Below are 14,464 nucleotides of genomic sequence, written 5' to 3' on the forward strand. Positions count from 1 at the left end.
TCTAATAGGCACCGGTCGTGACAGGAGGCGGCACTCTCCTCCTGTTGAGTGGACGGAACAGTGCGAGGCGGCCTTTCAGCAGCTAAAGAGAGAGTTACTGCAGGCTCCCATCTTACCATTTGCAGATTTTACCTTACCCTTTACCCTGTATACAGATGCCAGTAACACCGGACTTGGGGCTGTTCTGGCCCAAGAACAGGGTGGGGTGGAGCGGGTGATAGCATATGCTAGCAGAAGTCTGCATCCAGCGGAGCGTAATGATGCCAATTACAGCTCATTCAAACTCGAGCTCCTTGCCATGAAGTGGGCGGTAGTAGAAAAGTTTAAGGACTATCTCTGGGGTGTTAAAGTTTTTGTTGTGACTGACAACAACCCGCTTGTACACCTGCAAACAGCTAAGCTAGGGGCTGTCGAACAGAGGTGGGTTGCACAGTTGGCAAACTTTGATTACTCCATCAGGTACCGTCCAGGGAGAGAAAATACTAATGCTGACGTCCTTTCTAGATTCCCTACTGTCACTTCAAAGCAGGCCCCGAAGGAGCAGGAGCAACTGGTGGGAGCAGTGGAAACCGCCATCTCCCCACAGACTCTGGCCAGCAACTGGGGATGGGACCTGGAACGATGGAGGAGCCTACAGGGGGAAGACTCGGATCTGTGCAAGGTCAGGGAATATATTGAGAGGGGTGAGCTGCCAAGTGCTACAGAGAGACAATCACTGGCCCAGCCTGCTAAAACTCTGTTGAGACACTGGAGGAAGTTGGAGCTGAAAAATGGGGTTGTGTGTAGAACTGTTCAAGATCCCCAAACATTAGAGACGCTCCACCAGATTGTTGTCCCAGTATCCCAGGCGCAGTTGCTGTGGACCATGTACCACGAGCAGATGGGACACCCGGGGTTGGAGAAATCAGTGGCCCTACTGCGGAGGAGTTTCTATTGGCCACAAATGGAGGATATGGTGGGCATTTGGCTACAAGCCTGCCCACGTTGTGTGCTGCACAAGCCCGGACCCCAAGGTAAGGCCCCTTTAGTACCACTTATTGCAAAAGCCCCAATGCATATTGTAGCCATCGATTTCTTGACACTGAGCCGCCCTGCTGACAGATATCAAAATATCCTGGTTATGACTGATTTGTTCACCAAATTTGCATGGGCAGTCCCCACTTTAGATCAAACTGCCCTCACAACAGCACGTGCCCTGTGGACCCATGTAATCCAGCCATTTGGCTGCCCTGAAGTACTACACTCTGACCAAGGCACTAATTTTGAGTCTAGGTTGGTGCAAGAACTCTGTCAGGTGTACGGGTGCCGAAAAAGCCGAACGACCCCGTATCACCCTATGGGGAATGGAGCCTGTGAACGGTTCAATCAGACTGTGTTGAACCTACTTGGTACACTGGAGGCAGAAAAACATCAGAGGTGGGTAGAGTATTTACCTGGACTCATTCAGGCTTATAACAATACTGTGCATGCGTCTACAGGATACGCACCTGCCTTCCTGATGTTTGGCCGCCACATGAGGACTCCTGTGGATTTATTGACTGGGGGTCTGGAAACTGAGGCCCCTATGAGTACTACAGAGTGGGTGGCCAAGCACCAGGGTCAGCTGGCTTACGCTTACAAGAGAACTTCTGACAGCCTCCAAAAAGCGGGCCAGAAGAACAAAAGACTCTATGACCGCACTACCAGAGATGCTCCGCTTCTGCCTGGAGAGCGAGTCCTAGTGCGGGATCACAGAAGGCGGCAGACTGGTAAGCTCAGTGACCGTTGGAAGAGGGACCCTTATGTTATTGTTGATAGACTTCACCCTGAGCGCCCTGTCTACAAAGTGCGTCCAGAGGGAAAGAATGGCCCTGAATGTGTTATGCATCGGAATAATCTCCGACCATGTCTTTATTATGAGCCTCCTGAGACTGAGACGACTGAGCACACAGACAGGCCACCAGTGCCCATGTGGGGACTCTTACTACCTGCAGGAGGAGGTGTCCAGGAGGGGCCGGCCCTCCCACCTGAGCCAAGAAGGTCCCGAAGACCTAATATGGGGGCACGGCCCCAAAGGTATATGGACTAAGGTGTTCCAGGGACTAGAACACATTGGTTAAGGGGGGTGTCACAGGGGTGACAAGATTGCTTGTGTGTGTGTGTCTGCAGCCCTGCCATTAGAGATAATTAGTTACAGGTGTGTGTGATGAGCAGAGAGAAAAGAGTGTGGCAGGGCTTCAGACGCGAGCAGTGTGTGGGAAGCAGCGGGTCCGACGGTCCAGGGGGATCGTGTGCCAGGTCGAAACGCATTGGAGACGTCCAGCTGGGTCGGGCACGTGGATAGTGAGGACTGACCGAGTGACGGGACGGCCGTGGGCACTGACGCCGGAGATTTGCCTGTGCGACAGGACGCGCCGTGGGAATCGTGGAGGGAGGAATGTGCGGCAACCTCCCTCCTCTGAGCTAAGTGTTTCTTTTGGTTGTGTGGGCTCCGCTTTGCATGGACTAGATGTGTTCCTTCTTTGTTGGGCTTGAAGTGAATTGTTGCATGACAGCGGTAGCCCTACTTTGACCAGACCGCAAAACCTGAAGAGTAATTCCTGTCTCCGGCCTTCTGAGTCACAACTGTCCCCTACACAGGTGTTCTGGCTTTCGGCGTCCCCAGAGCAGAGGAACAGCGGAGAGACAGAGAGAGACGCGCAGGTGGAGCCGTGGAGGGGGAGAGTCCGACAACCCCCCTCCTCTCAGCTAAGTGCTCCTTCCGGTTTTCCTATGGTGGCCTCTCGTGCCATATGATAGAAGATCGGTTAAAATATTGCTCACTGGACTCACGATTCCTTTCCCCCCCTTGGTACAGGATAGGAGGGACCCGGCCACCTATAGGAGCTGCCAGTAGAGGGCCACCATCACTTGGACTTCACTGAGGCCTGGCTTCTACATTTTTTTATTTCTCTTTTATCTTGTTTTTTATAAAGAACTGTAATAAACATTTATTGGTGGGATATCTGTTGCATGTTCTTTCCTATAGAGTACTCCCTCTCGGACTTACAGCTAGTATATCAGGGCTTTCCACCCTGTGACATGAGCTTTATCAGTAAATATGCTGATGATGTTTCCACCTACCCCAACCAAAAACCGTGGCTGGATAAAAATGTTCGTGTACTCCTGAAGGCGCGGGATGCTGCTTTTCGGTCAGGGGACAAAAATGCATTTAAGGCTGCCAGGGATGTGTCCTGAGCCCCCTGCTGTACACGCTGCTGGCATATGACTGCTCGGCTACTCACCCAGGTTGTCATATTGTGAAGTTTGCAGATGACACGGCTGTAGTGGGTTTAATCTCCCATGATGACGAGTCAGAATACAGACAGGCGGTACAACATCTTGAGCCATGGTGTAAGAAAAACAACCTTTGTTTAAATGTGGCAAAGACAAAGGAGCTGATCGTGGACTTTAGGAAGGGCAGCCACCCTCCTCCCCCACTTTACATTATGGGCTTAGCCGTGGAGATGGTGTCCAGCCTCAAATACCTCGGTTTACATATTACAGACAGCCTCATCTGGTCTACAGACACACCCAGCATTATTAAGAAGGCTCACCAACGCCTCTACTTCTTGAGGAAATTCAAGGTTGCCGGACTTGGCCTCCAAGCCCTCATCTCTTTTTATAGATGTGGGGTGGAGAGTGTTTTGACACAGTCCATCATGGTGTGGTATGGCAACTGCTCTGTCCAGGACAGGAAGCCCTGCAACGCATTGTCAAATCGGCTCAGAAAATCATTGGATGTAGTCTCACATTTGTTGGTGAGATCTACAACAATCGCTGCAGGAGCAGGGCTTCTGGGATTATAAAAGACCCCTCCCACCCTGCCATGGACTGTTTGTTCCCCTGCCTTTGGGGCGAAGACTGAGGAGCATTAAAACCAGAACCTCACGGCTGAGGTCCAGCTTCTTCCCTGAGGCTGTTAGACTGATGAACACAATAACTGCTATTTTACTGTTTTATATATTTATTACTGTTTTTACATATTTATTACTGTTTTATTTATTATTTTTATTGGGTTTCACCGGCCCTCGAGTTCTTAATTTCGTTCTGTCATGTTTATGCTGGAATGACAATAAAGCACCTTGAACCTTCTATTTGCTGTCTTTTATCAGAACAGCTGTTAATTCCTCACACTGGAACTTTATTTCTGGCTTTTATCTGTTTTATTTTAGCTTTTTTCTTTGTTTTTATTTAATTTATTCTATAATTTCTTTAAAGTTTGTTGTTTAATGCACTTATTGCTTCTTGCTCCCCGCTGTCATGCATTTAATGATTTATGTAAAGCACTTTGACTTGTCTTCTACAGTGTGTGCAGAATTATTAGGCAAGTTGTATTTTTAAGGATTAATTTTATTATAGAACAACAACTATGTTTGCAATGAAAACAAAAGACTCATAAATATCAAAGCTGAATATTTTTGGAAGTTGGAGTGGGGCTTTTTTAGTTTTAGTATCTTAGGAGAATATCTGTGTGTGCAGGTGATGATTACTGTGCATAATTATTAGGCAACTTAACAAAAACCAAATATATACCCATTTCACTTATTTATTTTCACCAGGAAAACCAATATAACAACTCAAAATTTACAAATATACATTTCTGGCGTTCAAAAACAAAACAAAAACAAATCAGTGACCAATATAACCACCTTTCTTTGCGAGGACACTCAAAAGCCTGCCATCCATAGATTCTGTCAGTGTCTTGATCTGTTCACGATCAGCATTGCGTGCAACAGCAACCACAGCCTCCCAGACCCTGTTCAGAGAGGTGTACTGTTTTCCCTCCCTGTAGATCTCACATTTGATGAGGGACCACAGGTTCTCTATGGGGTTAAGATCAGGTGAACAAGGAGGCCATGTCATTATTTTTCCTTCTTTTAGAACTTTTCTGGCCAGCCACGCAGTGGAGTACTTGGATGCGTGTGATGGAGCATTGTCCTGCATGTAAATCATGTTTTTCTTGAACGGTGCTGACTTCTTCCTGTACCACTGCTTGAAGAAGGTGTCTTCCAGAAACTGGCAGTAGGACTGGGAGTTGAGCTTGACTCCATCCTCAACCCGAAAAGGTCCCATAAGCTCATCTTTGATGATACCAACCCATACCAGTATCCCACCTCCACCTTGCTGGCGTCTGAGTCGGAGTGGAGCTCTCTGCCCTGTACTGATCCAGCCACGGGCCCATCCATCTGGCCCATCAAGACTCACTCTCATTTCATCAGTCCATATAACCTTAGAAAAATCAGTCTTATGATATTTCTTGGCCCAGTCTTGACGTTTTATCTTGTGTGTCTTGTTCAGTGGTGGTCGGGGTGGTGGGCAGTTATATTGCGCCTTTTTTCATCAAGCTTCTTGCGACCCTGTTGACTATTTTGAATGAAACGCTTGATTGTTCGATGATCACGCCTCAAAAAGCTTGGCAATTTTAAGAGTGCTGCATCCCTCTGCAAGACATCTCACTATTTTTGACTTTTCAGAGTCCGTCAAATCTCTCTTCTGACCCATTTTGCCAAAGGAATGGAAGTTGCCTAATAATTATGCACACCTGATTTAGGGTGTTGATGTCATTAGACCACACCCATTCTCATTACAGAGATGCACATCACCTGATATGCTTAACTGGTAGTAGGCTTTCAAGCCTGCACCGGTTGGAGTAGAACAACATGCATAAAGAGGATGATGTGATCAAAATACTCTGCCTACTAATCCTGCACACACTGTACATGAAATGTTCTGTAGAAAGAAACTTGCCTTGAGGAGGCTCCATGTCTTCTATATTTTATCAATTATTATTATTATATTATTATTATCATTATCAATGTCATCATATTCTTCATATCCCACCATCACCATGTAAATATGTATTTAGTCTGTGAGGTTGTTGTTATATTATATATATATATATATATATATATATATATATATATATATATATGTATATCTTTTATATTTATAATGGTACATATTTTTGCTTTTCTTAGACTTTTCTTGTAAATAATTTATATTGCACCTTCTTGCTGTGATGCATGTTCACCTTATTCTGTCTTTCTGCACTTTATTCTATAACAAGAGTTGCTGTAACAAGTGAATTTCTTCACTGTGAGATAATAAAGTCTAATCTAATCTAATCTAATTTCCAAGTATATTTCATATAAACGCTGTTGTACACCTGCAGGGTCGTTTTCAGTTGTTTTGTGTGGGTGCACCACATTTCTGGAAACTAAATAGTTTCTGTCTTCGTGTCGATGCTGGAACTAAATGCAGGATTTGATTGGATGAAGGTGATGTTCACCTGAATCCTGAACACGGAGCAAAGAGCAGCAGAAAGAAAAAAGTCCCAGACCCGGTGGTGTAGTCAACATTTATTTGAATTTTTACACTAAAAGTACCCGGTCCATTGACTAAAACAGGTAATAAAAATTACAAAAACACCCCCACCATGGCCTTCATTGTCACGTCGTCATGGCAGACAGTTTAATGACATTCAGACAGTGCAGCTGTGATCAACACAGGCCACCAGGTAAAACAGCCAATCAGTGAGCAGGAACCACGTTGGCAAGAATTCGCTCAGTACTAAAGAAGTTTGTGTTGGGATTGGCTGATGTTTTGGTCGGATCCATCTCCTGACTGAAGGCTCAGCTTCCCGACTCGTCACTTCTGAACCTGTATTCTAACCAAAGATTTGGATTCATCTGAATGCTGGATACAAAAAGGGCACATTGTTTTTCTATAAAAGTATTGCGGCAAATCCAACAAACACTGAGATGAACTTTCTCTGTCAAACACAGTTAAACATTAAACAGGAAGTAGAAACCAATGTGTACAGTAGAAAAAAGAATCTCAACATGAGTCACGTTGGGCTGTGTCATCACAGTCTGCTTTTATGGAAAAAAAAAACATTTAAAAAGAAAGATTTTAAATCTCAGCCTTTACATCAAACTCTAAAAGGGACCTGGGATCGTTCCCTGAGGAATCCCAGCCCCATGTCCAGAGTCTTTTGTTGGGAACAGGTCTAGATCCATGGTCCTTCTGGACTCAAGTGCTGAATCTTTGTCCTTAACTGCTCAGTTGACTCTTAGATCCTCTTTACGTTTTGACAGTAACATCGTCTTCTCTCCAAACCCCACAACCACTTTTCAAAAAACTGCCACATTTAATGAACTCACAGCAGATCACAGAGCATGTGATCTGCTGTGAGTCTGGATGTGCCAGAAATCATACAATGAACGTAACAGTTAGACCATCGCTGAAAGCGACGCATGGAGAGAAAGCATCGGGTGGAAATTAGGGTACACGTAACAGAAGTCTAGAGGGCTAAAATAATCAAAGAAATCTTTTATATACATGCTTCATTTCTCACAGTTTAAAAGACAGATTTGCAGATCTTCCCGTTAGGACAACATATTTTATCATTCGCATTTCATGGTTTTATCATTTTAATGGAAAATAGGTTAAACCTGCAGTTCAAGCCTTTTGTATTCTCCTAAAGACCCATTAATGCTCCCTTAGGAACGTCGGAGGACGTCGGGAAGGCGGACAAAACTGTCCGTCCATCTGCATTTTAGTCTTCTGTGTCCAGCATAAATGGGCCTCAGGCTGGGCCTTAGTTCCTCAACCTAACCAGAATGTTTAGTTCCTTAACCTAACCAGAATGTTTTAGTTCCTTAACCTAACCAGAATGTTTTAGTTCCTTAACCTAACCAGAATGTTTTAGTTCCTCAACCTAACCAGAATGTTTTAGTTCCTCAACTTAACCAGAATGTTTAGTTCCTTAACCTAACCAGAATGTTTTAGTTCCTCAACTTAACCAGAATGTTTAGTTCCTTAACCTAACCAGAATGTTTTAGTTCCTCAACCTAACCAGAATGTTTAGTTCCTTAACCTAACCAGAATGTTTTAGTTCCTCAACCTAACCAGAATGTTTAGTTCCTTAACCTAACCAGAATGTTTTAGTTCCTCAGCCTAACCAAAATGTTATACTTCCTCAATCTAACCAGAATGTTTTAGTTCCTTAATCTATGTTAATCATTTTGGTTATCGTCTCAAACGGTGTCCTGTGTGAATTTCAGCTCTGTGTGATCTCAAACATCCTAAAGGCAAAACAAATTCCTGAACTGCAGGTTTTTACTAAGAAACGTTTTCAATTTATTCAAATGAACATTAACATACAATTAATGTGTATTTAAATAAATAGAAAACATTTTTCCTCAAATGTTCGTTAGAGGTTTTTTGTCCCTTTGCAATTTCTCCAATATCAGCAGATTTTACTTCCATATTTCTACTTTATTAATAAACTTCTGATCAAGTTTGAGAAAATCTGTTTTCTTGAAACCTTTTCAATAATTGAATAAAGCACTTAAAATTTAAAGAAAAAATTATAATTACAGGATGCCGAGTTGTCACTTGAAAAAACATTTTACATCTATGACATTATATAGAGATTAAATTTTAGAAGGACAATAGAAATCTTGATCCAAAACAAAGAGTTTATTTACATCTCACAGTTTGTACAAAATTCTCGGTTTTTAGTTTAACTCTTTTGTGATGTAAATTTTAATGTAGAAACATTTAAAAGAAAATCTAAGCAAACAGGCTGAAGTTTCCCTTTAATAAATACATTTATTATCCTTTTAGTTTTTAATTAAGTTTGTTCTTTCCACCAAAAGAAACTGCTTTGGAAGTTAAGCCTGGATTAATTTCTCGATGGTGTGAAATATAAATCGTCATTTATAACACGACATTTCAATCCTGACTGTCTGGCGGGATTTTCCTCACGTTCAGGACCGATTATCCCGAAAAGATTTGCCCTTTTTCATTTCCAGCTGGATGCATTTCTCTGGGTTGTGTCTTTGTAAACAAGATATGACGAGCAATGATTGGTTAATCAGATCACATGACGCAGCATCTGTCGGCGGAAAACCTCAGGAACCGTACGATGTCTGCCGAGCGCAGCGGGTTGGTCCGACTCTTCAGAGCACCGTCAGTTCGAGGTTTTCCTCCGACAGCAGGCCGGACTCGGTGAAGATGTCCCATAAAAACCACCAGACTGCAGGATTCTTCCTCCTGGAATTGAAAATCGGCTTTTTCTTTTTTTTGTTTTATATTAAAATATTTTCACATATTTTTAAGTGTTTTCATTTTATTCCTGATGTCGCTTTTTCTGTTAAATGTTAAAACATGACTTGACATTATTGTTTCTACGTATTTTTATCCAAATCCCGATGAAATATGTTAAAAACGTTAAACCAGAGCATGAAAACTGAATGTGATTCTAAATGCTTAATTAAAAAGCGCCGTTAATATTTTTATGTAATTCAGCTTACTTAGAAAAAAGGATTCAAATAAAAATTGTGAAATTTTGGTTCGAAATTTGCAATTTACTTTAGATTTTTACGTAAACTTTCTAAAATATATTTATTACTTACATTTTTCTCTAATTTATTAACCCAAAGTACATAAAGATTAAAAAAGAAGTCTAAATATTTTAAATCCTGTGAATTTTGAGCTCCGTCCCAACAAAACTCTGAACAAGAAATCAACGAACAAACCTGAGAATTTCCTGCATGTAAGTCGTGTGGTTTTTACACCTTCAGGATCAGTTGGGAGAAATGAGATGTTTCCACAAACCAAACAGAACAAATAAAAACACATCAGCACTGTACATGATGAGGTATTCAGGTGTGTGTGAACACAGAAACACTTGGAAAATGAGGTAACGTGAGCGTGAGGTGAAAGTGCAACTCATCGGAAAACCCAGAGACGCTGGACGTTTGCAGGAAAGCCGTCAAGAAGCTGGCGAAGCAGAGTTTTACCATCCAAAACAAAAAAAACAAGAAGCAGGCCACAAGTAAGACGTGATTCCAAACAGCGGAACAAACCAACAAGTTCCACGTCGCGGCGGCTCGGACGTTTTTCCCGCCTTCGTATTGCTTTGGACAAAAACAGACTGAGTTAGCTGGAAAACGTTCGTAGCCACATTTAAAACGCAGAAACCTGGCAAAAGGTGATTGTTCGTGTTGCAGAGCCTTCATCCCCCCTCTCCTCCTCATCCTCATCCACGGATGCTACCAAACATAAAAACCTCAACAGAAGGAAAAATCTGGAATGACTGGAACAAAAACACCCACCAGAGCCGGATCAGCGTCCCCGACGTTCCGATGTCTGAGGACAACCAACCTTCAGGGATGAAAACATTAAATAACTCACTGATTTAAGGGATTAAATATTAACTCTGAATTACACAACAAGAGTTTTTGATCATAATTTCATATTCACATTAGATTAGGTCCAAACTGAGACGGGATGTTTCTTATTTTTAAATCTTAAATCTTTTTACATGACGTACTTTATTTTAGCCAACTCGGGCGTCCATTCGCTCAACAAGCCAGAACAAAACTACTCGGTTTCATGCGCGGGTACTTGCTGGAATATTTGGCTAAGAAAATGTATAAATGACATTTTCAAACATTTCTTTACACTTTTCATTTAAATATTTTAGTTATGTTTTCTATATTTTTCATTTATGGAGTTTTAATACAGAAATATTGTGAACGGCTTGATGAAATCAGAACAGTTTCTTTTTTGTCTAATCTGAAACAGATAAAGAAGCAGGAGCTTTGAACGGAATAACCGGATCATGTTTAATATTTAATGTAAAATCGACATGTTTTTATAGTTAATTCTTTAAATATCGTGATAACTGGGAACCACCTGTTCATCCTGGAGGATGTGAAACTCCATTTACAGAAAGATTTATTCAACTTATTTCTGAATTTCTGGCGCAGAGCTGCTTCTGGAGGACCGAGCGGCTGTTAGATGAAGCCGGTGATGTGTTGGTCTTTACGGAGGAAACCAGAGCGATGGTGGACAGCTGTTGTGTATCTGGCGAGATGAGGAGACGTTTTCTCCAGTTACCCGTCAACAAACACCAGCGAGCAGCCTGGACTGGTGCGATGGGCGGAGCGAACTGGAGGCGACGCCCTGCACCAGGTCTGGTGTCATCAGACGGACAACCAAAGACGTCCATCAGGTGCGTCTACGTGGACAAAGTCTTCCATCAGGTGTGTGTCTACGTGGACGACGTCGTCCAACAGGTGTGTGTCTACGTGGACAAAGTCTTCCATCAGGTGTGTGTCTACGTGGACGACGTCGTCCATCAGGTGTGTGTTTACGTGGACAAAGTCTTCCATCAGGTGTGTGTCTACATGGACGACGTCGTCCATCAGTCGTCCATCAGGGGTGTGTTTACGTGGACGAAGTCTTCCATCAGGTGTGTGTCTACATGGACGAAGTCATCAGGTGTGTGTCTACGTGGACGAAGTCGTCCATCAGGTGTGTGTCTACGTGGACGAAGTCGTCCATCAGGTGTGTGTCTACGCGGACGAAGTCGTCCATCAGGTGTGTGTCTACGTGGACGAAGTCGTCCCATCAGGTGTGTGTTTACGTGGACGAAGTCGTCCATCAGGTGTGTGTCTACGTGGACGAAGTCGTCCATCAGGTGTGTGTCTACGTGGACAAAGTCTTCCATCAGGTGTGTGTCTACGTGGACAAAGTCTTCCATCAGGTGTGTGTCTACATGGACGACGTCGTCCATCAGTCGTCCATCAGGGGTGTGTTTACGTGGACGAAGTCTTCCATCAGGTGTGTGTCTACATGGACGAAGTCATCAGGTGTGTGTCTACGTGGACGAAGTCATCAGGTGTGTGTCTACGTGGACGAAGTCGTCCATCAGGTGTGTGTCTACGTGGACAAAGTCTTCCATCAGGTGTGTGTCTACGTGGACGACGTCGTCCATCAGGTGTGTGTCTACGTGGACAAAGTCTTCCATCAGGTGTGTGTCTACGTGGATGACGTCGTCCATCAGGTGTGTGTCTACGTGGACAAAGTCTTCCATCAGGTGTGTGTCTACATGGACGACGTCGTCCATCAGTCGTCCATCAGGGGTGTGTTTACGTGGACGAAGTCTTCCATCAGGTGTGTGTCTACGTGGACGAAGTCATCAGGTGTGTGTCTACGTGGACGAAGTCATCAGGTGTGTGTCTACGTGGACGAAGTCATCCATCAGGTGTGTGTCTACGTGGACGAAGTCGTCCATCAGGTGTGTGTCTACATGGACGACGTCGTCCATCAGTCGTCCATCAGGGGTGTGTTTACGTGGACGAAGTCTTCCATCAGGTGTGTGTCTACATGGACGAAGTCATCAGGTGTGTGTCTACGTGGACGAAGTCGTCCATCAGGTGTGTGTCTACGTGGACGAAGTCGTCCATCAGGTGTGTGTCTACGCGGACGAAGTCGTCCATCAGGTGTGTGTCTAAGTGGACGAAGTCGTCCCATCAGGTGTGTGTTTACGTGGACGAAGTCGTCCATCAGGTGTGTGTCTACGTGGACGAAGTCGTCCATCAGGTGTGTGTCTACGTGGACAAAGTCTTCCATCAGGTGTGTGTCTACGTGGACAAAGTCTTCCATCAGGTGTGTGTCTACATGGACGACGTCGTCCATCAGTCGTCCATCAGGGGTGTGTTTACGTGGACGAAGTCTTCCATCAGGTGTGTGTCTACATGGACGAAGTCATCAGGTGTGTGTCTACGTGGACGAAGTCATCAGGTGTGTGTCTACGTGGACGAAGTCGTCCATCAGGTGTGTGTCTACGTGGACAAAGTCTTCCATCAGGTGTGTGTCTACGTGGACGACGTCGTCCATCAGGTGTGTGTCTACGTGGACAAAGTCTTCCATCAGGTGTGTGTCTACGTGGATGACGTCGTCCATCAGGTGTGTGTCTACGTGGACAAAGTCTTCCATCAGGTGTGTGTCTACATGGACGACGTCGTCCATCAGTCGTCCATCAGGGGTGTGTTTACGTGGACGAAGTCTTCCATCAGGTGTGTGTCTACGTGGACGAAGTCATCAGGTGTGTGTCTACGTGGACGAAGTCATCAGGTGTGTGTCTACGTGGACGAAGTCATCCATCAGGTATGTGTCTACGTGGACGAAGTCGTCCATCAGGTGTGTGTCTATGTGGACAAAGTCGTCCATCAGGTGTGTGTCTACGTGGACGAAGTCATCGGGTGTGTGTCTACGTGTACGAAGTCGTCCATCAGGTGTGTGTCTACGTGGACGAAGTCATCGGGTGTGTGTCTACGTGGACGAAGTCGTCCATCAGGTGTGTGTTTACGTGGACGAAGTCTTCCATCAGGTGTGTGTCTACGTGGACGAAGTCATCAGGTGTGTGTCTACGTGGACAAAGTCGTCCATCAGGTGTGTGTCTACGTGGACGACGTCGTCCATCAGGTGTGTGTCTACGTGGACGAAGTCATCAGGTGTGTGTCTACGTGTACGAAGTCGTCCATCAGGTGTGTGTCTACGTGGACGAAGTCGTCCATCAGGTGTGTGTCTACGTGTACGAAGTCATCAGGTGTGTGTCTACGTGGACGAAGTCGTCCATCAGGTGTGTGTCTACGTGTACGAAGTCATCAGGTGTGTGTCTACGTGGACGAAGTCGTCCATTAGGTGTTGTCTACGTGGACGAAGTCATCCATCAGGTGTGTGTCTACGTAGACGAAGTCGTCCATCAGGTGTGTGTCTACGTGGAGGAAGTCATCCATCAGGTGTGTGTCTACGTGGACGAAGTCGTCCATCAGGTGTGTGTCTACGTGGACGAAGTCATCAGGTGTGTGTCTACGTGGACGAAGTCGTCCATCAGGTGTGTGTCTACGTGTACGAAGTCGTCCATCAGGTGTGTGTCTACGTGTACGAAGTCATCAGGTGTGTGTCTACGTGGACGAAGTCGTCCATTAGGTGTTGTCTACGTGGACGAAGTCATCCATCAGGTGTGTGTCTACGTGGACGAAGTCATCAGGTGTGTGTCTACGTGGACGAAGTCGTCCATCAGGTGTGTCTACGTGTACGAAGTCATCAGGTGTGTGTCTACGTGTACGAAGTCATCAGGTGTGTGTCTACGTGGACGAAGTCGTCCATCAGGTGTGTGTCTACGTGTACGAAGTCATCAGGTGTGTGTCTACGTGGACGAAGTCGTCCATCAGGTGTGTGTCTACGTGTACGAAGTCATCAGGTGTGTGTCTACGTGGACGAAGTCGTCCATTAGGTGTGTGTCTACGTGATGGAGATACGATCGTAATGTGAGGACGTCTCATTCAGGGTGGGAAACAGATGAAGGACTCTGAAATCCTCCTGGAGACTGTCTATGCTGGTCCTGCCCCCCTGCTTCACAGCATCTGGACTTTCTCCACCAGCAAGGCCGACCGGTTCAGGTCCAGGATCTGGACTGCACTTGTTTTAGACGCTTCTTAAGCAGATCAGAACAACTTCCTGTTATAGATCCGCTGATCGGACGTGCAGGAAAATCCTCTTTCTGCCCTCCAGGTGTAGTTACGCACAGGTGTGACTGACGTTTGCATAAATTACAAAAATCTTTCATTTAATGCAAAAT

General features: G+C 44.8%; 4 long non-coding RNA genes across 6 annotated transcripts; 3 read left to right on the forward strand and 1 right to left on the reverse strand.

Moving 5' to 3' along the window:
* Positions 1-6,360: 6,360 nt before the first annotated feature.
* Positions 6,361-10,804, reverse strand: LOC121651764. Of its 2 annotated transcripts, none has more exons than XR_006012477.1 (2): positions 7,715-10,804; positions 6,361-7,634 (listed from the first exon to the last, which is right to left on the reverse strand). It is a non-coding gene; the product is annotated as an uncharacterized LOC121651764 (long non-coding RNA). The 2 variants fall into 2 exon arrangements; XR_006012476.1 differs by having other exon boundaries at positions 7,688-10,804.
* A 145-nt stretch (positions 10,805-10,949) lies between these two features.
* LOC121651857 lies at positions 10,950-11,237 on the forward strand. Its single transcript, XR_006012512.1, has 3 exons — positions 10,950-11,047; positions 11,079-11,177; positions 11,211-11,237. It is a non-coding gene; the product is annotated as an uncharacterized LOC121651857 (long non-coding RNA).
* Positions 11,238-12,053: 816 nt separating this feature from the next.
* LOC121651841 lies at positions 12,054-12,923 on the forward strand. Of its 2 annotated transcripts, none has more exons than XR_006012502.1 (3): positions 12,054-12,115; positions 12,222-12,287; positions 12,897-12,923. It is a non-coding gene; the product is annotated as an uncharacterized LOC121651841 (long non-coding RNA). The 2 variants fall into 2 exon arrangements; XR_006012503.1 differs by lacking the exon at positions 12,897-12,923 and adding an exon at positions 12,531-12,578.
* A 217-nt stretch (positions 12,924-13,140) lies between these two features.
* On the forward strand, positions 13,141-14,134 carry LOC121651824. Its single transcript, XR_006012499.1, has 7 exons — positions 13,141-13,210; positions 13,273-13,305; positions 13,492-13,524; positions 13,590-13,655; positions 13,780-13,906; positions 13,963-13,995; positions 14,087-14,134. It is a non-coding gene; the product is annotated as an uncharacterized LOC121651824 (long non-coding RNA).
* Positions 14,135-14,464: the final 330 nt, after the last annotated feature.

Source organism: Melanotaenia boesemani, chromosome 2 (genome assembly GCF_017639745.1).
Source record: "Melanotaenia boesemani isolate fMelBoe1 chromosome 2, fMelBoe1.pri, whole genome shotgun sequence".
Classification (NCBI taxonomy): Eukaryota; Metazoa; Chordata; class Actinopteri; order Atheriniformes; family Melanotaeniidae; genus Melanotaenia; species Melanotaenia boesemani.